The sequence below is a fragment of the Sarcophilus harrisii genome, chromosome 5, assembly GCF_902635505.1.
Source record: "Sarcophilus harrisii chromosome 5, mSarHar1.11, whole genome shotgun sequence".
Lineage (NCBI taxonomy): Eukaryota > Metazoa > Chordata > Mammalia > Dasyuromorphia > Dasyuridae > Sarcophilus > Sarcophilus harrisii.
The window spans coordinates 52,381,977-52,404,180 of NC_045430.1; the positions used below are offsets into that span (position 1 = coordinate 52,381,977).

Consider the following 22,204-nt stretch of genomic DNA (forward strand, 5'->3'; position numbering starts at 1 on the left):
GAAGGACTTAGCCATGCCTGTCCAGCATAAGAAGGAAACCCAAAGCACTGGCGCCAGGCAACATGAAGCTACTGTCCCCTACAAAAGAGAAAGTTTGGTACAACCTCTCTGTAACGTAAGAGTATACCTCAACCTTTAAAATGAGCAAAAAATCAAAAAGAGCTCTCACCATAGATAGCTTTTATGGAGACAGAGAAGAACAGACTTCAAACCCTGAGAACCTGAGGCAGAACATCTCCAGATGAAGCTTCAAAGTGTGATATAAATTAGTTTTCATGCCACAAGGCTTTCTTGGAAGAATTTTTAAAAATCTTAAAACAAAGTTAGAAGAAAAATGGGGAAAGGAAATGAGAGCTCAGGAAAAGGAAACAGAAATTAAAAAAGCCACTACTTAAAAATTAGATTTGGTGAAATGAAAAAAAAATATCCTTGAAAAACAGAAATTATGAAAGGGAAAAATATCCAATGAACAAAACAACTCATTTAAAAGTTCAATTGAATAGCAACCTAGTGTTTGACAAAACCAAAGATCCTAACTTTTGGGATAGGAATTCATTATTTGACAAAAATTGCTGAGAAAACTGGAAATTAGTATGGCAGAAATTAGGCATGGACCCATATTTAACACCATATATCAAGATAAGATCAAAATGGGTCCATGATTTAGGCATAAAGAACGTGATTATAAATAAATTAAAGGAATATAGGATAGTTTTCCTCTCAGACTTGTGGAAGAGGAAGAAGTTTGTGCCCAAAGATGAACTAGAGATCATTACTGATCACAAAATAGAAAATTTTGATTATATCAAATTTAAAAGCTTTTGTACAAACAAAACTAATGCAAACAAGATTTAGAAGGGAAGCAACAAACTGGGAAAACATTTTCACAGTTAAAGGTTCTGATAAAGGCCTCATTTCCAAAATATATAGAGAACTGACTCTAATTTATAAGAAATCAATCAATTCTCCAATTGATAAATGGTGAAAGGATATGAACAATTTTCAGATGATGAAATTGAAACTATTTCCACTCATATGAAAGAATGTTCCAAATCATTATTAATCAGAGAAATGCAAATTAAGACAACTCTGAGATACCACTACACACCTGTCAGATTGGCTAAGATGACAGGAAAAAATAATGATGATTGTTGGAGGGGATGCGGGAAAACTGGGACACTGATACATTGTTGGTGGAGTTGTGAACGAATCCAACCATTCTGGAGAGCAATCCGGAATTATGCCCCAAAAGTTATCAAACTGTGCATACCCTTTGACCCAGCAGTGCTACTACTGGGCTTATACCCCAAAGAGATACTAAAAAAGGGAAAGGGACCTGTATGTGCCAAAATGTTTGTGGCAGCCCTGTTTATAGTGGCTAGAAACTGGAAAATGAATGGATCCCCATCAATTGGAGAATGGTTGGGTAAATTGTGGTATATGAATGTTATGGAATATTATTATTCTTTAAGAAATGACCAGCAGGATGAATACAGAGAGGCTTGGAGAGACTTACATGAACTGATACTAAGTGAAATGAGCAGAACCAAGAGATCATTATATACTTCAACAATGATACTGTATGAAGATGTATTCTGATGGAAGTGGATTTCTTTGACAAAGAGACTTAATTCAGTTTCAGTTGATCAATGATGGACAGAAGCAGCTACACCCAAAGAAAAAAACACTGGGAAATGAATGTAAACTGTTTGCATTTTTGTTTTTCTTCCTGGGTTATTTTTACCTTCTGAATCCAATTCTCCCTGTGCAACAAGAAAACTGTTTGGTTCTGCACACATACATTGTATCTAGGATATACTACGACATATTCAACATATATAGGACTGCTTGCTATCTAGGGGAGGGGGTGGAGGGTGGGAGGGAAAAATCGGAACAGAAGTGAGTGCAAGGGATAATGTTGTAAAAAAATTACGTTGGCATGGGTTCTGTCAATAAAAAGTTATTATAATAAAAATAAAATAAAATTTTTAAGTGAAAAAAAAGCTTCTGTTTGTACAGAAGCTTTTTAATTTGATGTAATCAAAATTTTCTATTTTGTGATCAATAATGGTCTCTAGTTCGTCTTTGGTCACAAATTTCTTCCTCCTCCACAAGTCTGAGAGATAAACTATCCTATGTTCCTCCAATTTTTTTTATAATCTTGTTATTTATGTCTAAATCATGGACCTGTTTTGATCTTATCTTGGTATATGGTGTTGTGTGGGTCCATGCCTAACTTCTGCCATACTAATTTCCAGTTATCCCAGCAGTTTTTGTCAAATAATGAATTCTTATCCCAAAAGTTAGGATCTTTGGGTTTGTCAAACACTAGATTGCTATTCAATTGAACTTTTAAATGAGTTGTTTTGTTCGTTGGATATTTTTCCCTTTCACAATTTCTGTTTTTCAAGGATTTTTTTTTGTCTTTAAGAGAATTAAAATTTAAAAAATCTACTCATTCTACTACATGAAGGAAATAAATCAGTTATAAATATTATAAATAGTCAATTAGACCATAGTCATATATCAAAAGTCTGTCAAGAAGCAGTTATTGCAAGTATTTCTCTTCTTGATTTTCATAAAATGATGCCAATGACCTACTGAGTGGCTGAGGTCCTCATATTATAAAGTATCTCATTTTATTTGTCTTGCTGGGTCACCTAGAGTCAAAAATTCAAGCTTTATTCCTTAATTTCTTCATCCTTTTAATGTAAATTATATCATTGACAAATTTTGACACAGAACCTTGAAAAAAATGTTGTCTAGTGGATAAAGAGTTAGTCCTGATTCCAGGAAGGTAACAGCTTAAGTTCTGTTTCTTATACTGGATAATGTGTGACCTTGGATAGTCACAAGCTCTCAGCATTCACATGTCACTCCCTAAAAATCTTAAATAACAGAATAATAGTTAATGATCTGCAATCTCTCTGTAGAAGGAGTTTCTTAATCTATATTGTTGAAGGATCCATGTAATTGAATGCACATACATGCAGAAAGAATGAGAAGCCATACATCCATGCATGTATTTGTATACAAATTTTTATCACTAAATATCAATTAATTTATACAAATAATCAATGATCGATAGAAATATTATTATATTAATAAACCTTGCTAAGTATATTACTTGTCAAATACAAATATTTGCATTCATACTAAATAATGGGGAAAAAGTATTGAGGAAGATTTGGAAGAGAAAGAGGGAAATTGCAGGAGAAAAGGAATAGAAAGGATAAACAGGATAATTTAGGGAATATTTAAATTAAGGCTGTGACAAGGTTGAATGCTTTCAAGCATATTCCATATGCAAAAATCATTAAATAATAGTATTAACGTGGATTTATAGCATCAATTTGTCACTGCCAAGAAGAGATACCCAGAATAACAGAATAACAAACCCATGATATTATTTAATCATTCCTGTGAGCAACAAGTCAAGTGCATGCCTACCAATTAGCTAAAATCAACAGAGCCTTATAAATACCGAATGAACATAAAGGAAACCATGGGCATAAGTGAAAGCAGAAAGAATTCTAAAAATGGTCCAGTTGGAAACTCAATTTTTATTTAGTTTTTCCCTTCAAAAGAAAACAGTTTGCCTGTAATCACAGAAAGGTAGTATGGTACAATGAAAAGATGACTGATATAAGCCTTCGAATTCTGGCTCAGCCTCTTACATAAACTTTCATATATTAGTTCACCTCTCTGGGCTTCAATTTTCTCATCTGTAATATAACCTGGTTGAATGAGGTAACAATCATTCAAATTCCTTCTTTTTCTAAATTCATGATCTATCTCTTTTACTGATTTGTCTTATCTTGAATGATCTGCCCAATGTTTATCTATCTTATTTAGGATATGCTAAAGGAATGGTTTGCTGCCACAAGTAGGGTCACTTCCATGGAATTTTATACCCCAAATAATTAATCAACTCTAATAGAATCTGAGATTTTTTTCCTCAAATTTTCTGTGAATTTTTGTGTCTCCCTCTAGATCACAGCATAATTTGCAGGCATAGGTGATGTATATACTTTTAAATTTTTTTTCTTTTGCTTTGTTTTTTCTTTTTTTCCCTTTCCTTTTGGTTTCTTTTCTTTCTCCTTCTTCTCTTCCTGAGACAACAGAAATCCTTGGTGTGTGTGTGTGTGTGTGTGTGTGTGTGTGTGTGTATGTATATATATATATATATATATATATATATATATGGAACAGTGTGCTAATTTATAGATGGAGACTATTGAATAAGTGACTGATTCATCTAGTTTGTAGAGTTGAGGCAAAGATGTGATGATGGATATTTAATATCTGACTCTTTGAAAAACAACACAGTGAACTTTTGAACTGAACTGCAAATTGCAAAGAGTGCAGTCCCCAATGGACTGGCCACATTGCTTGAATGCCAAATGTACACTTCCCAAAAAAGATGGTTTTATGAAGAACTCACGTAGGGCAAGTGCTCACAAGGTGGTCAGAAAAGTGATAGAAGGACATTATCAAGATTTCTCTTAAGAACTTTAGAACTGATTGTATGTCTTAGGAGATAATGCCCCAATATCGCCCAACGTGGTATACCTTTATCAGAGAAGGCGCTGGCTGTGCTCTATGAGCAAAGCAAAACTGAATTAACTCAGAAGAAACACAAGAAGTGAAAAAGCTGGGAAATCAACCCCAAATAGGGACTATTTGTATCTGATCTGTGGCAATGCATTCCAAGATCATATTGGCCTGATCAGGCACAGTTGGACACATTAATTTGACTCTAAAATAGTGATGCATTTTGGTCCTCTTTGAGAATGAAGGACAACAACCAAAACAAACCAAAACAAACACACAAAATATTTTAGATTTCATCTGTGTTATCAAGATTTCACAATTATATTCTTGAATGTAGCCAACACATGATTTGTGTCATTTGCCAATTTCAAATCGGCTAATTTGAGTTGTTTCCAATATGCTCCCTCAGTAGGCACCAATTCTGTGGATTGATCACTTATTAAGATGATTAGATTGTCTAACAAATAAGCAATACAAAAGCCATAGTCTAAAACTATGATTATGATTTTCTACTCAGATCAAGGAAAAATTATGTGGGCCCTTTTACCCCGTATGATTAAAGCTCAAAGGAAGGTAAGAGATCATTTCATCCAAATCTTTATCTTTAAGGATAAAAAATTATATATTAGAAAGATTAAATGACTTAATAACCATTGGAAAACTATAATATCTTAACCAACTTCATAATACTAATGCCCAAACCAATATTTTCCCTACATTTGTTGCATTAGATTAAGAAATGATGTTCATGTGTATGCATTTTAATATTAGAAATCCTAAACATAGGATAATTCTGAAGGCATCCAAGAAGGGAGAGCCATATAAATATTTACATGATATTCATTAAAAGTCAGAAGGAACCTTTACAAATAACCTAGTTCAACTGCCTCATTTTACAAATGTAGAACTGAGAACCAGAAAGATTAAAGTGTTTCTTCAAGGTCACACATCTAGTAAATAATTCTGAATCCAGAGTCAATATTGTTTTCATTATGCTTCTATAGATAAGACAAACATATATATAATTTTTAGGCCTTTCCTGTATCCAGAATGCACTCCCTCATTTCTTTTTTTTTTTTTAGAATACATATCTTTCTTTAAATTTACCTAAACTGCTCCTCAATGTGAATCCACCTCTGAATTACCTTTCAATAGATTTCTCTGTTGAGAAATATATTTTAACAGCTTATGTTTACATGTTTGTGCATATCCTTTATTCTTCTATGAAGTTCAATGAGGGAAGGGACTATCTCATATTATATTTATAATGATAATGTTAGCAATAATAGCATTAATATGTTTTAAATTTAACAGAGAATTTTATACCTCATTTTATTCTCACAATGAAGGCACTATTATTATCCCCATGTTACAGATGAAAAAGCTGAGGCAGTTAGAGATTATGTGACTTGTTCAGGATCATACAACTATTAAGAATCCGAAACTGGATTTGAACACATTTCTTCTTAATTATAAGTTCACTGCGCTTTCCACTGTGCAACCAAGCTACCAAGAATCTAATGAAGTATGTCTTTAGCAAGCTAGAAGCATAATAAAAGCTTATTGTATTTAATTTCACATTGAATAAAAGGAATATTTTAATATGGTATCATAACATACATAAAATAAAAATCACCAGCCATTTTATCCACAAATACCATGCTGATGCAAAAATTATTTTGAATACTGAATATTGTTGAAATGAATACATTTCATGTACTGCTTTTGTTTTTTAAGTAACTACAACTCATAAAATATTATATACTATCTTCTTTATTATCATTCCAAACATATATAAATCCAGACAGCTGATTCAAATTCAAGTTACAAAAATATTCTGTAGTTCATTTAGAAGGTAATCTAACATAGCTTGAAGATGCTTCATGAGGAAAATAACATGAGCTGTTGCTACTAGGATTGGGGTTCATGACCTAGTGTCTACTGGATCATGAAGAACTAACTCAGAAGATGCAGATTTCTCCTTTACATTGTATTCTGTTATTCATATTTACATCAAATACTTTCCCCAAGTATTTTCAACAAATTATCCCTAGTATGACGTACAGAGATCCTACTGGTGATAGTGGAAGAATTTGTTCCCCCAAGACATTACCCAAGATAACTTTCTTTCTTAAAAGACAACACAGATCATTAATCATCTTTTTTCATCATACCTAGTTGCCCAAATCTTAGTGAATACTGAAAACTTATTTAAACGTTTAAGGTGCCATTCTTTTAAAGAATGGTCCCTTTCATTCTCTCCAGGGGGACAAACAAGAATGCTTTGAGAGAAACAATGAATTTCATCTTTGGAGGTTGACTCTCAAGGAAGAAACCTCGACCCTTTTCACTATTTTTGCTGATACTGTGCTTCATAGAACTTTGGAAATATAACTGTGGTCATACAGGAAGGATACACAATTTGATTCTTTAATAAGCTATATAGCAGAGAAGACAACAGACAGAAATAATATGATTAATGTGTCTTTACATTTTTGAAAGAAGGAAAAGTGGGTATAAATTTTTATCACCTTAGAGGATGGATCTAGTGTCAGATATGAAAATTACATAGGAGTATATTTTGATTCAATACAATAAAAATTTCCCTAGTAATAAAAGCTTTCCCAAAATGAAAGCATTATTTCACTTGAAGCAATGGCTGGGATAATCACTTGTATGAAATGATAGACAGACTTCTGCCTGAAGCAGAAGTTTAGACTGGATCAGGAGATTTCAAACGTTTTGGCTTCAGGGGCCTCTAATTTTCTTAAAATGATTTTTTGTTTAGGTGGATTATATTTATCATTATTTACCATGTTAGAAATTAAGACAGTATAATTATGAAAAGACTTTTGAGAATTAAAGGATTATATAGCTACTAAGTCCCTGTCTAACTTATTTTATGATTCAAAAGTACTGTGGTGCTTCTGAATTGAAGATGGATGGGGTGGGAGGATTTTCAACTCTGTCCCTTTCTGTGTCTGTCTCTGTCTTTGTCTGACTGTCTGTTTCCCATTCTTTATCTTTCTCTTTTGTCCTATATCCTCATATTTTCCTCCCTTTTCCTTTCTCTAGCTCTCCCTCTGATAATTTGGCTACAATAAAAGGACAGTAAGATGAAGAAGTGTCCTAGACCAGCTTCTTTCTGGTTCTCTATATTTTGAGGGTTAGAAGGAAAGACCAGATAGTCCTTGTCTTATGAGTTCTCCAATTTACACATCTCCCCCAATCATGGAATAGGGGTGCTTCAGCACATTAGAACATTCTTTAACCTTAGTAAGAGTTCTTAGAGGGTAAGAATTACCTTGTTTTAAATTTTAAATTTCACAAAAGAGTAACAACTCATTTAGGAAAGTTTTATTGTATGTCATTCTCCTTCACATAATCAAAGCTTCTACTAAGTGAGTTTTTTTGCTTCTCCCCATATGTAAAATTTCATCTTCCTTCCCCATATCTTGGCATTGCTTGGGATTTGCCATGTTTGGGATGTTCTTCTTTCTCACCCCTCCCATTTAATTTAATTCACTCCTCATATGAAAGCCTCTCCTTGATTACTATAGTTGCTAGTTTCTTCTTCCCCACATTCCTCCCCTTCTTGACATTATAAATATTACCTTATACTTAATTGCATAAGTGTTTTATCTAGGTTTTAACCATGATAGAAAGCAAAATCCTTTGACACTGAATTTAATTCTTTATTCCCTGTACTTAACATATTGACCGACAACACAGAAAGTGTTTAATAAGGGATCACTTATTTTTTCTTATTTGTTTTGCTTTTATAACCCATCATAGAGCCCACTGTCTTAGAAATACTATCCCACTGACAAATGCTTGTTGACTGGCAAAAAAACTGTGGAACTAGAAGGGGTTAGAGGAGGTACCCGTGAGATATTGGAAAAATTTATATTCTGAATTTTCAATTTGTTTACTTTTGTATTCAGGGAATTAGATGAGGTCACTTCTAAGATCCTTTATTTCTAAAAACTAACATCCTGTGATTCTTTAGAAGGATCTTAAAGCTTCAGAAAGACAAAGAATATGGAACATTCTTATAGCAACCTCTGACATAGTATATGAGACCTATGCAACAATCATGTTGAGAACAAAAAAGAGTCAAGACTATGAAGGAGAATTAAAGACCCAACAGTTAAGGTAAGGCAGATAAAATATCAAACAAAGAAAATGAGAAGAAATACTATTCTCTCTGTTCTTTTTTGTTCACTCTTTTCTTTCCTCTCTTCTGTATGCCTCTGTGTCTCTCTCTGTATATCTCTATCTCTCTTTCTCTGTCTCCATCTCTCTCTCTGTCTCTCTCTGTCTGTCTGTCCCCCTCTATTTTGTTGTCATTTTTTCTCTTTCTATGGATCTTTCTCTCAACAACCTAATCCCTCCCTTGCCCCAAACACACACATTTACACAGAGAATTTATGATAAATTTAAGATAAATTTGAGCAACACAACTCAAGACCACTGTTAACAGATTGCTTCTATGTTCTGCTGTCTGATTTCTCCAGCTAAGCTCTTCCATTTATAACATCTCCGCATCCTCCAATATCAGCCATTTCTAAGTTCTTTTCTATTGCTTGAATAACAGTTTTAATTTAGAAACGAACTTCTTTTCGATAAACTGTTCCCTTTAAAATGCTAACCCTCCACTCAGATTGCTTCCTCTGCACAGATGATTTCAAAACTTTCAAGAAATTGCTCTCACTCTTTGAACTACAATGTTATTGACATATTGCCCAATGAACAAAAACATTTTATTTGGCTGACCTTACAATGAAATAAAACAGTTTTCACAAACATTCTCTTTAAATTGTCCTGCTGTTACACAAAAAAAGTCATTTGAGTTTTGACATATGAACAGTATTAAAGTGGCATATGAATTGTATTAAGATACATGTATAACAGTTACCATTTGGAATAGCAGGCAAAGATGTATGTAAAATAATCCAAGAACATAAATCTTTAACTCAGGAAAACATCCCAAATAAAACACAGTCACTCTTATTAAAACACAGTTCTCTTATTATACCCTTCTGATAAGTAGTCTACTGTTATGTAAACCAGTCCAGTTTCTGAAAAGAAATAAATGGTGCCACAGAGTAACTAGTAATAAGAATAAGACAGGGATAATTCTAAATCATTTTGAAAAATGACTTAATGAAACATGTTATTATTTCCATATATATGAATATATGTATATAACTATATCTGTATATATTTGTCCTTATCTTTTCATATCTATCTGTACGTAACTATATCTTTAGCTACATGGAACTTTTACTCATATAATGTATAGACAGATACACAATACACAGATGAATAAATATGTATGTGTGTTTGTGTATATCTTTAACCATATGTAGCTTTAGACATACATGCATAGATATTTAGACATGTAGTTTTTAGATATACATGTGCTCACACATTTGTAATATGTGTGTGAGCATATGCAATTAGTTGAGGGAGTAGATAGAGCTCAGGGTCTACTGTCAGGAAGATCTGAATTCAAAGGTCTCAAAGCTTTCAAACACATACTAGCTATGTGATCCTGAGCCAGCCACTTATCCTTGTTGTCTCAGTTCCTTACACGTATAATAAGCTGGAGAAGGAAAAATAAGCCACTTTGCCAAGAGAACCTCAGATGGGATCATGAGTACTTAGACATGATTAAACAAATGAACATACATGCATATTTTATGTGACAAAATTCCCAAGTGGAGATATATTATGGGAATCTATGACTTAAATAATACAGAATCTAAGCCCACATCTCTGGCAAAGTTTTTCATAATATCTCATTCATCAAATAGCATAATTGTCTTCTTATTAAACTTCAAACTGGCTTAAAAGGGCAAACCTTACTTTGTTTCCCCCATAAACATCTGTTGATCTTGAATGGACAAATGAGGAAACTAAAATATTTTTAATATTTAAACATTTTATTTCTATCATTAAAATTTTTGTAGCTTTTGTCATACATGCCCTAATAGAAATCCCAGCACATCACTAGTCTGTCCAAAGATCCATTTTTGACATCTCTCATATTACATAAAGAGATGAAGTATACCTAGAGTCGACATCTAACTTTGTCTATTTGAAGTTAGTACTATTCATCATATTAATGCTCTTTGTGTACTCTCTATCCTATTAATTGTACCCTACACCTAACATTCCATTTCCAGCCTTCAACAGAAGTGGTTTGAATGTACTTTCTAAAAGCCTTCATTTTAGACATTTTCTAGCTGTGTACTCTGAGTGTGTCATTTCGTCTATCAACCTTTGTTTTTGCCAGTTTACAAATGGAGAATTCAACACCTCTAGCTGAGGTGACACCTTGTATATAAACCTTTTCCTTCTCCATCCTCTCCCCTACTACACTTACTAGAAATCTCTCCTTCTTGAAATTTCATTGCACTGTTTTGAATATGCTTTGTATTGATTTGTCCAAATGCTTGTTATATTATCCCCTGTCATGGAAAAATATAAATTCCTTGAAAGCAGGAACTGACTCAATCTGTGAGTCAACAGCAGCTAGCATATGCTTTGCCTTGTATATATTAGGTGCTTAATTTTTAAATTTAAATTAATTTAATGAATCTACCAGGTACTTACCTGTTAGATAACCTATACTGAGAATGTTTCCTGCCATATAAACATTTTTAAAAATTAAATAAAATAAAGGGATGAAAGAAAAATGGGCATATGTGTACATATACATGTATATAAATATAAATATGAAAATATATACACATATACATACAAACATATGAACCCTTCTCTGATATGGAACTTATACTTTTCTTTTCCTACTTATATTTGAAATTATTCTTTTAATTTCTACACACTCTCATACTCTTGAATCTGAAGTAGTTTCTGACATTGTTTTCTTGTTGTAACCTATCTAATGGTTACAACTATCTTATCTTAATGGCCACCTAACTTTGAATACTCCCATTAGTCAATTTGTTTCATCCTTAATTCTCAAAATATGTTCTCAGTTTCAGTACCTTCCCACCTCATCCTGACTAATTGTCTAGAGACCATAACTATGAAGTGTCAGATCCTTATCTAACAGAAGTGAAGATCCTGAGCGTCAGGCTCCAGACTCCAGAGTTCAGTATCCATCTTTGACAAGACACATGGCAGCTTGCCTGCCTCCTTCACTTCTCCTCCTAAAGACCAAGGACTTTGACTGATTCTGAATCTGACTGATCCTGAGGCCCTCCAGAGAGCTAGTCCGGACATTACATTTATACAAATACACACACACACACACACACACACACACACGTATGAATGACAAGTCTGGGTGGGTTGTGATCCTTCTTGAAAAGGACCAAATTAACAATACTATATTGACCTCAAGATACCAAGTATCTGATTGTGATAGATTAGACCAAAAAAAGCCTGTAAGCCCAGAGGCATTGTGCTGCCATCATCTTTGTGTTCCTGTAAAATCTGGACAGTATATAAGCACCTTGCCAGAAAACTGAATTGCTTCCATCTTATTTGTCTTAGGAAGATTTTGACAATCACCTTGCAAGATAAGAAAGGTTTTGAACACTGGGGTTCTCTTATGGGCTGAACTGCCAAACAGTGCCAAGAATGGCCTGAGCATGTTATTCAAATGTCAGGCTTACTTTGGGCTAAAAGGTAAGGCTGGAACTACACCTATGGATTCCATTGTTATAGAGAACATAGGTGAGGAAATCTGTTTCATCAAAATACATCAGTACCTACTACAAACCTTTTAATTTTAGAAAGTTATTTAAAATAACAACAAAGCAAGTGACTTGTTCAAATGATACAGTAATTGTATATTGAAAGTGAAATTTTAAATCTAGCCTTCTTGATTTTAAAACCAGATTTCTATCTAGAAATTCCAAAAATTAAAATAATTATTGAAATTAATAGTATTAAGTGATTTTACATATGTAGGTATATTTATATCTAATAGTAGTCATCTCTAGGTCTTGGAGAGATGAAAAGAAAAGAAATTTAGATGATAATTTTATGATATAAAGGAATAATAAGTTGTATACAATAAATTTGCAGTTTCATGGCTAGAACTAGATGGCTTCTCTTTCAGGCTTTAGACCCCATGATCCTAAGTGGTTTACTTAGCATCTTACTAAGTACTTTACTGATCAGATGACAAAAATATTAAAGTACTATTTACTTTCAATTTATGTTGATCAAAAAGTACCTCTAAGCAGTATTATATAATGCCAGAGAAACTGAGGCAAGATAAAGATTAGAAGGTATTTAATTATTTGAAGGGAGAGATTTACTGGGACCAAATGGATCCATGGTTTGGTCCCAGGGCTGAATGAGACTATTGTCTCCAAGAATCCAGCAAACAATGTGAGTTCTCAATGACCTATATATACATAGCTCAGACTCAGGGGGTACACTGAGGCAGGGGGCGAGTCAGAGTGCTGAGAACAAGAACAGGACTCTGACAGGATGGGGTGAGCCACCGGAGATGGGGGGAGGCATTTTGATAAGACGGTATCTGACATTTTGATAGCTTGGGATGGGGAGAGGCATTCTGATATTTATTCTAAAACATAAGATCTTTTATCTTTATCAAATATTCTGATAAAGAGGGAGGGGATCTTTTACAGGACTGAGCTTTGAGAAGCAGAGAAACTGAGTCAGGGCTGGGTCAGGATAATTAGAGAAACTGAGTTAGGACAATAAAAGGGAACTGTGGCATAACATTCCACACTCTCTTTTCTGAATATTCAAATCCTTGAATTACCTTCCTCTAGAAGGTCTTAGCACCATAATTTTGATCAACTCTATGTAAAGCAAATAAACCAAACTAAAACTAGAAAAATGCAAGGACTTATGGCAAGGACCAGTCTCCCCCTGATAATCCCAGAGTTATTAACAGCACTTCTCATTTAGGGAGACACAGAGGCTTCCCTGTTGCAGAAACAGCAGGTCCTCTGTAGTTGGGGAGCATCTCAGCCAGAGAATCCAGTTTGAGATAGACAGTTCACTGTGAGTTAAGTCTATTATCATTTGTGCATTTAACTCAGCCTCTGCTGAGTAGCAGTGCTCAAGATATTCCTGTTGCCCATCCTAAGTGGGGCACCCCAAGTCTGTCAGGGACTCCAAAAGAGGGAAAAAGTGGGGCCTGGAGTACCTCCACATGTCCCCTCTCAATAGAACAGGAACTGCTACTAAGAATCAGATTTCTGAGCAAATTATGCACTTAGACCAAAATAGGCAACCCCAAACTATTAGAGGCCTGATAGCAATACTGCAAGGTCCTTTTAAATATGCTGAGATACTAATTAAGGAACTGGAGTAACAGGAGTGGAGAAACAGGTAAGAGAGACTGACAGTCCAAGGACAGGTATCTGATTTCTGGTTGTTTCTAAAAAAATAATACCCAAAACTGAATCTTCCAGGGCAATTCCAATAGAATAAGAGATTTCAAAGTTAAAACATAACCAGAAAATCATAGTCCAGTAAATTTTAAGCAAGAAGTTAAAACAAAAAGGACTGTTTAAATAATTTCCAATTCAATATGAACTAATGAAATAGGGGGCAGGGCAGAGGTGTCTAAGAAAAATACATCAGTTTCTCCTAATTTCCTGACCAGTTTCAACCAGGTTCCTTCCTCCCCTTTTTTTTCTCATGGAAAAGAATTATCAAACGACCATTCCTTATATAAATTCCACAAGTGAATCAAAATTCCTATACATAACAGACTAGTACAGTAAGTTTCCTAAAAATACCTCAAATATACACCAATTGTTAAACAGTTTTAACAAATCCATCCCAAATTTTAAACATACAGTAATAGATGATCCAATCAGGATTCCTAAAATCCCTATAGCAGTCCATTAGGGGTAAGGGGCAAAAACTGCTTCAGGCTGGGTACTGGCAGGAGACTTTCAGTCCATGCAGAGGATACATGTAGTGTGTCCTGGCATACTGACAATCAAAGCTGATCTAGGTCCCAGAAGCAAGTCAATTTACAAATTACAGAATTTGACCAAAATATGGAACAAAAAACACAAATCTAACAAATAAAGGTTAGAACAGACTGACACAAAATGTGAAGAGGCCAGTATGAATTGGCCAGCAGCTTCCCAATAGATGAAACAGCAGTTAGGTTTTTGTCCTGTCATTATTTAGAAACCTAAAAACCTGAATGTCCTCAGACACAGATATTCAGTAACAGATAGATGACCAGACTAAATATTTATTTGCCAAAGTATTGAGGATATAATGATTACATATAACCAGGTTGGAAACAGCAAGATATGACATATAACCAGATTGGAAATAGCAAGGTATGACATAACTGAATTGCATTAACAGTTTCTATTGTCCATTGCTCTGATCATAGAAATCAGTCACAGGAGGGAAAAAAATGCAGGGACACCACCATAGCATAAGCAGTTAAAACTTACCTTTCAGCAAAACAGGATAAAATAGCTTTGATTCATTTTTACTCCAGTTAATTGTCCCACTAAATGTCAGAGGGTAGAGCTTTAAAACTCCCAAATAGCATTAATTATAAGCCCAAGGAATTTTACTTCTAATAACAAATTCTATTAACCAAGTTTCAACATATCCTAAATAGTTATTTACCACAACCTTATATTTATAACGGTAAGAATTTTTCTCAGTATGTTCATTTCTTTCATACTTAAGAAGATGTTCCCATAAGTGAACATTATACATACAAATCACTTTGCTTTTAAAAATACCCATTACATAGACAAATATTCTAAATTATATATTGTCCATTACAGAAACATTTTCAAAAGGATAAAAAAATATTATTTTCAGAGGCTCTTTAAATGACCACAGGATGACCCAATACAATCAATTAAAACTTAGAATATCTTAAAAGAATCCAAGAGCTTCTTAAAACTATTAAACTTTTAGAAAAATCATAATCTCATATTGATAAATTGGTTTCAGTAAGTTCACAAGTTACCTTTCATATTTAATAGAAACATTTTCAAAAGGACAAGGAAAAACTATTATTTCAGAAGCCCTTTAAATGATGGGCATAACCTCAGGATACAATTAAACTTATATAGAATACCCACAGAATACCCAAATCTACAGAAAAGAATCTGAAAGATTCTTTAAAATATCAATTAAACAGTAGAAGCAATTAATATTTGAACCAGCAAGGAGCTGCAGGTTGTCAACAAAACAAAACAAAACACTATCTTAATGGGGGAGGGGGATTAGATTATCCCTTTTCCATGTGGTCACCCTTCCCCCATTCCACCATGCTTCCCAGCCCCAAATTTCTCACAGTTAACCTATCATGTTCTTCTCTAAAATATAATCTTCTCTGGGAGCAGGTTTCTTAGGGAGCTTCTGGAGGCAGCCTTGTTTCAGTTCAAAGTAATAATCACCCCAAATGCAGCCAGGAGCTAAAAGTTCAGATCCTTTATTGTCTCCTTCAAAATAGCCCAGTTAGCTTTCTTAGAGGCCTATCTCTCTCCTGGTTCCAAGAGCTCTTGCCACTAGTCCTTGTCTCTTCCAGTTTCAGCCTCTAGCTCCCTCTGAATCTTCAGCCAGCACAAAGGTGAAATATGGAATGAATCTGACTCCACCTCCCAGAGAGTGGGCTTGTGGGCTTCTGTGTCTGACCTTAAGAGCTTCTTGCTTATATGGTGTGAACTGAGTATACTCCAATCATTACATCACTAGGAAACCATTATTTGTTGTAGGATTAAATCAATGCTAAATTAGATTTAACCATTGTCTCCTCAGTTCCACTTAGTACCTTGTTTCAAGTTCTGATCCATAACATCTCCTTATAGGATCAGATCAATCATGCTGAACCATGCTAAATTAGATAATTATTGTCTCTATCAATTCCATTGACTTAGCACCTTGTAAGAATTCTAACACTAATCTTTTTAGGGTGCCATTTCCCCCAGGATCCAATCTGCCAGCTAAAGACAGGTTCCAACTTCATGGGGTATCTCCTTTCCCATGGCAAATGATAGATTCATTAGGGGTTTGGGCCTTTTTGTTCCCCATTTCTGGAAAGCTATTTTCCTCTCTCTTCTTCCTTCTCTCACACCATCTCTTGCTGTCCCATCTCTATCTCTCTCCTCCAAATGCTTACTTGCCAAATCTTCTCCAACATGCTTTAGACACTCCCAAACCAATACTAGATGCCCCATTTAAACTATTGCTTTTGCAAATCAATCTTTCTTGTCCCTTGTCTTTAAATCACTTTTTTTAAACTTTAAAAACCAAATTTCATAAAACTTAATACATATACCCAAAAGAGCATAATTTACAAATTACCCAATAGTTCTAGAAAGCAACATATCATCTAAGTAGGGAGATACAAATGACATCCCAAGGTAAGCCACTGGCACTTTGTTTTAATAATCTATATTTTAACTTAAAACCCAAGCAAATACAGCTTTAAATTCCCAGTAATATAAAACTGCCTTTCCTATCAAATTTCAAATAATGAATTTCTCTCTGGCCCCACATGCCCATTATTCCCAATTGACGTTTCCTAAACCCCAACTTTGGCCACATTTGGAGCCTTCAGAAAAGTCTGATTTGTCTTACCCAATTATAGGCAAGTTAACAGAACTTCACTCCAACAAGTTCTTAATATCTTACATTCAAAGATAACCAAATCTAGCCTGCATAGGCAACAATAAAATTATTTCCCACAATTTTAAAATTTTAAAATTTCTAATCAGATGTTTTTCCAGCCAGAGTTCAAAGCAATTAGCATAAACTCCTTTTGTTCTCCAGAGGCTTTATCTAGGATAGCTCAATCCAAGCCACTCCTGAATTTAAACTACCTGAGTGCCAGCTTTAAAAGTTTAAGATCACAAGCAAATTTCATACTAAGTACAATTGCAACATTGAAATAGCCAATGTCCAAATTTCTTAATTTACCAGAGCTCTGAACCAACAGGACAGACAAACAAGTCACACACAGACATTGACTGAGCAGTTACAACATACAACAAAACATTTAACACGGACCAGGGCCTTGAGGGAAGTTGTCAGCTGGAGAGTCTTCTCTCCCAGTTTGGTGCATTTCTCTGCCTTCACAGAGAATGCCCAAATTAAAACCAGGTAGTACCAAAAGGTACTCAGGTACCCAAAGGGTGCTTCAGAACCAGATAGTACTAAAAGGTACTCAGGTACCCAAAGGGTACTTCCCAGAGTTGTATGGCTCATCAGCCCAACTTTTTCTGGGGACCAGATTTGCTAGCAATCAGACCAGACAGATAACTTACCCTGCAGGGGTTTCAGACCAGATTCTCCCATGGCCAAATGGAGATGTCCACCGTCATATATATATATATATATATATATATATATATATATATATATATATTTTATATACATACATATATGTATGTATTATGTATGTATTTGTGGCATCCTTAAAGTTTCTCCAATGAAATCCTAAGTGTGATTCCTCAACATAGTATTCATTTGGATCTCAGAAATTAATTCACAAAGAGGTCTGATAGGTCCTAAGAACCCAAAAAAGGTTTCTGTTATACATGTAGTCAGGTCTGTGCATCCTAGGATGACTATTTCCATGATAGGAAAATTCATTACCAAAATGATTGGCTATCAGGTAATGATTAAATTTGTCTTCATAACTCATGAAACTCTTTTCTGAGGTGAGTTACAAGCAGATTTAGAATGAACTGTTTGATAACTCAATGGAAAGACCATTTTCTAAGTTCTTGCTTCTTCCCATATTCACCCATGTGAGAGAGGTTTTAGACCATCCTGGAATGCTAAATAATCACCATAGAAATTATCTACCATTTTTCATGGTGAGGAGTGTGTGTGTGTGTGTGTGTGTGTGTATTACAAAGAGCCATGAAGAAACAACCCAAAATAGAAGCATGCAGCCACAAGGAGAAAAGCTCAAACAAGCAGATTCAACTAAATTCAAGACATTTTGCAATTTTATGCAGCATGAAGATACAAGTAGCTCTGAAATTACTGGATATCTATAATCTCCCAAGTTCTGGAGATACTAAGGTAAAAATTAAACAATTCACATTTTCAAAGAGATTTGTATTTAGGGCTGGTAGGAGAAATGGGGTTGATGGAGACAGAAAACATCTATATGTAAATAAATAAACAAAAATATGAGGGGTGGGATACAAGGTAAAATCATTGTTTCTTATTTTTTCATTGACAAGAGCTCCTAGTGTACAAATGCCCTCTACCAAGTATTCAGATTATAATAAATATTATTAGTGAATTTGTTGGGGGCAATTACAGGTTATAACTTGCCCAATATTTCATCAGAATGAAGGAATTCCAGTGTGGAAATATTTTCTCTACTGATGTGAATCAACATAGATTAACAATTCATTGATACCTTGTGGACTAGGAAATTACCTGGGAACAATGAGAGATCTCTCATCTCTTGGCACAATGTGTCAAGAGTTCCCAGGGCCAGTATGTATCAATGGTTGGACTTATTCTTGGTTTTTCTGATTCTAAAGTTGAACAGTACAAGGTCTGTGGAGGCATAGTCTAAGTCAGAGGTATCAAAAACATGGTAATCATAAGAAGATTAAAATAAAATTGGGAAATATTAACAAAATAAATAAAATAAAATAAAATATAAATAACATTACATTTAATAACCAAGTCAGCATGTAACCCTCAGAGACCTTTATGGATAAATGGCCCCTATTTCTATTTAAGTTTGACACTGACTATTAATAGCTGACTGTTAATAGCTGATCATGTCCCTCCCCAAGAAGTCATTTTTCTAGATACCATCAGTGGCTCCAAAAGATGTACTCTCTACAGAGTTTTCTGGTTAGAGAAAGTTAGGTGACAAAGTAAATAAAAGTGGTGGACTGATCAAGAATCCTCGATTTCAAATTCTATCTTTGGTGCCAATTGTATGACTTGGAATGTATTGCTTTATATCACTTAGCCCCAGTGTCTTTATCAGCAAAATGGGAAAAAATAATAGTATATTCCTTAATGGATTGTTAGTGAAAATGAAATAACAGATGTAAAGTGCTTTATAAACCTGAAAGGGATGAGAATGATATGGTCTTAGTGATGGAAAACTTAAATAATTAAGATATATTGAAAGGAAGAAAAAACAATTCTATACAAGATTGCATACAAAAGTATCATTAGTGTTCCTTTATACTATGTTATTTTGTCACTATTTTTAGGAAGAAACAGAAAGCAATCAAATGCTATCTGAACTATAGACAAACTATATAAACTATGTAAAGTGTAAAAAGTCCACATTTCATTTCAAAGTATTAGGAAAAAACAAAAACAAAATCCCATTCATGAGCCTATTGAGTGTGAATTGGGGAGCTTATCTTTAAAATAAGCTTCTCTTTAAAATAATTTATTTCAAAAAACCTGCCAATTTTATCGTACAGAAATCAAATGCTATGTAATCAGACATTCATGAGTACAAAGAAATGCATCAATTAAAGGTAAATAATGTCTTTCAAGAAAGACAGCATAGACCAGAGCAAAGCCTTGCTTCTTCATTTGTTTTTAATTAATTTGACAGTTACATTTCAATATCATTTTTCTTTGTGTGATGTTTAAATTTTGCAAAAAACAGATTTCGCCATTTGTACCAAGCGGTTTAGGACACAAAATAGTTAAGATACAGAGAAAAACTGATAAATAAAGAAGTATATATAGAAAGATGAATAGAAATATGTTATATTCTCTCATCTTTTCTTCAAAACAACCCTCTGAAGACCATGCTCTTATTATTTTCATTTTATAGATGAAGAAATTGAAGCTGGTATAGATTCAGTGAAATAATCAAATTCCCAGACCTACTATCCAAATCAAAATTCAAACTCTGGTCTTTCTTATTCCACGTCTATAAATAAAATGAGAATTGGAAATAAATGACTTATTAGAAAGTAAGTATGGAAGTTTTGAAGGAGAAATGCATGAAAATCATCAAGAAAATTGAGAATTGAATGTGATGGAGTATTGAGCTTTCCATGTCAACATAGGGTCCAGCAAACGGCACAAGCTTTAATTTCAGCAGAAGGAAATAGTACAATAGAACTACAATGTTCTACAGGGGTTAAAACAAAGTTGGAGGCATGCCTATTTGAATATTTTCTTCTTTGGCATTTCTGTGCAACTGGATCACATGAAAACTCTCTGAAGACTACTTTTCTATCAAAGTTGTGCAGGCATGGTTCTGTTCCCATTGAAATATTATTGGAGTTTGGATTTTGCTGACTCCTTGGGGTGAAAGTTGAGAGTTGCCTTAACTCAGTCTTACTCCATAGCTTCTGGTTACGATTTTGCAGCTTTGTGACAAAGCTATAACCCCAAACCACAAATCTCATTGGTTTTATGAGATTCATCCCAAAACAACACTTGTAGAGGAAATGAAAAATGTGAGCAATTGCCACAAAAGTGTCATTACAAAAGAAAAGTAAAGTTTAGACTCCAAAACCATGAGCTCTTCCACAGAGGGGAAACTTTGGTAGCTTTGGTCATTTGTTGAAAACTTATACTAGTGGAATGGCTTCCCCCAGTAATAAAGCATAGTTTCTGCTAATATATAAAATATATTAAATTCTTTTGCAGAACTTGAAAAAATATTCTCCAAAAGACCTATTTATCTCACTATTTCTATCTCCTTATATACTTCCTACTCATTTTAAAATTATACAAACCTTTAAGTCTTTTTAGACTTTTTTTTAGAACTTTTTAGACTTTCTATTCATTAAAATAATTTTAAAAAGTGAGCTGTCAAGAAATTGTTAAAGAGTGCCATAAATGAATAGTACACACAATGCTTTAAGATTAGAACAAGTTCTGGGTTTAAAATCATAAGATCTAAATTCAAATCTTGCTCATAACAGGACTTCTTTGGGGCTCAATTCCCCAATATATAAAGTCAGATGTGTTGTACTGAATGATACCCAAAGTTTCTTCTATCATAAAATCTGCTATTCTATGACATTCTATGACATAATATCCTTTAGAACCAAAAAATAGATATGGTATGAAACTTTTATGTTATATGACTGGACATGATTCATAGCTAAAATGAATTATGTTCAAAAAGCCCATGGAGATGAGGGAATTTAGATGACCTAATGAAATTTTATTATTCATAAAATGAGTTCATATGAAGTATCTCACAGAATGTTCATATTCTGTAATAAGCAAAGAAATACCCAACTGTTAAATAATGCTATTCTCATGAATAATAAATATATCATGGTTTTAATTTATTTTTCTCCTGATGTTTTAATGGCCATAAATATTAGTTATGTTTTTAATTTTTAAATAAAAAATTAAAATGTATTTCATTTTAAGCAATCAAAAAAAGAAGAAAACAAAGAAGAAGAAAAGATTTTATACTCACAAAAAAATCAGATAATCTTATTCCTGCCAAGGCAGCTCTTGACAAGATGAGATGGCAATTAACTAATTAAAAAATGCCACCAGATATCTATTGCTGTAATGACTACCAACTAGCTAAATGTCATCTGCCTATGCATATGTCATTTAGACCACTTCATGAAACTCTAGCCAATGAAAGTAGCAATAGCTTCTATCCTTTAGGATTGCTTACTGGAAATTCCAGTTGATGGAAATGCCTAGTTCTTTA

General features: G+C 33.9%; 1 protein-coding gene across 12 annotated transcripts in view; it reads right to left on the reverse strand.

Moving 5' to 3' along the window:
• NAV3 (neuron navigator 3) overlaps positions 1 to 22,204 on the reverse strand; it is a 1,064,916-nt gene that overhangs the window by 521,915 nt on the left and 520,797 nt on the right. The window lies entirely within an intron of this gene.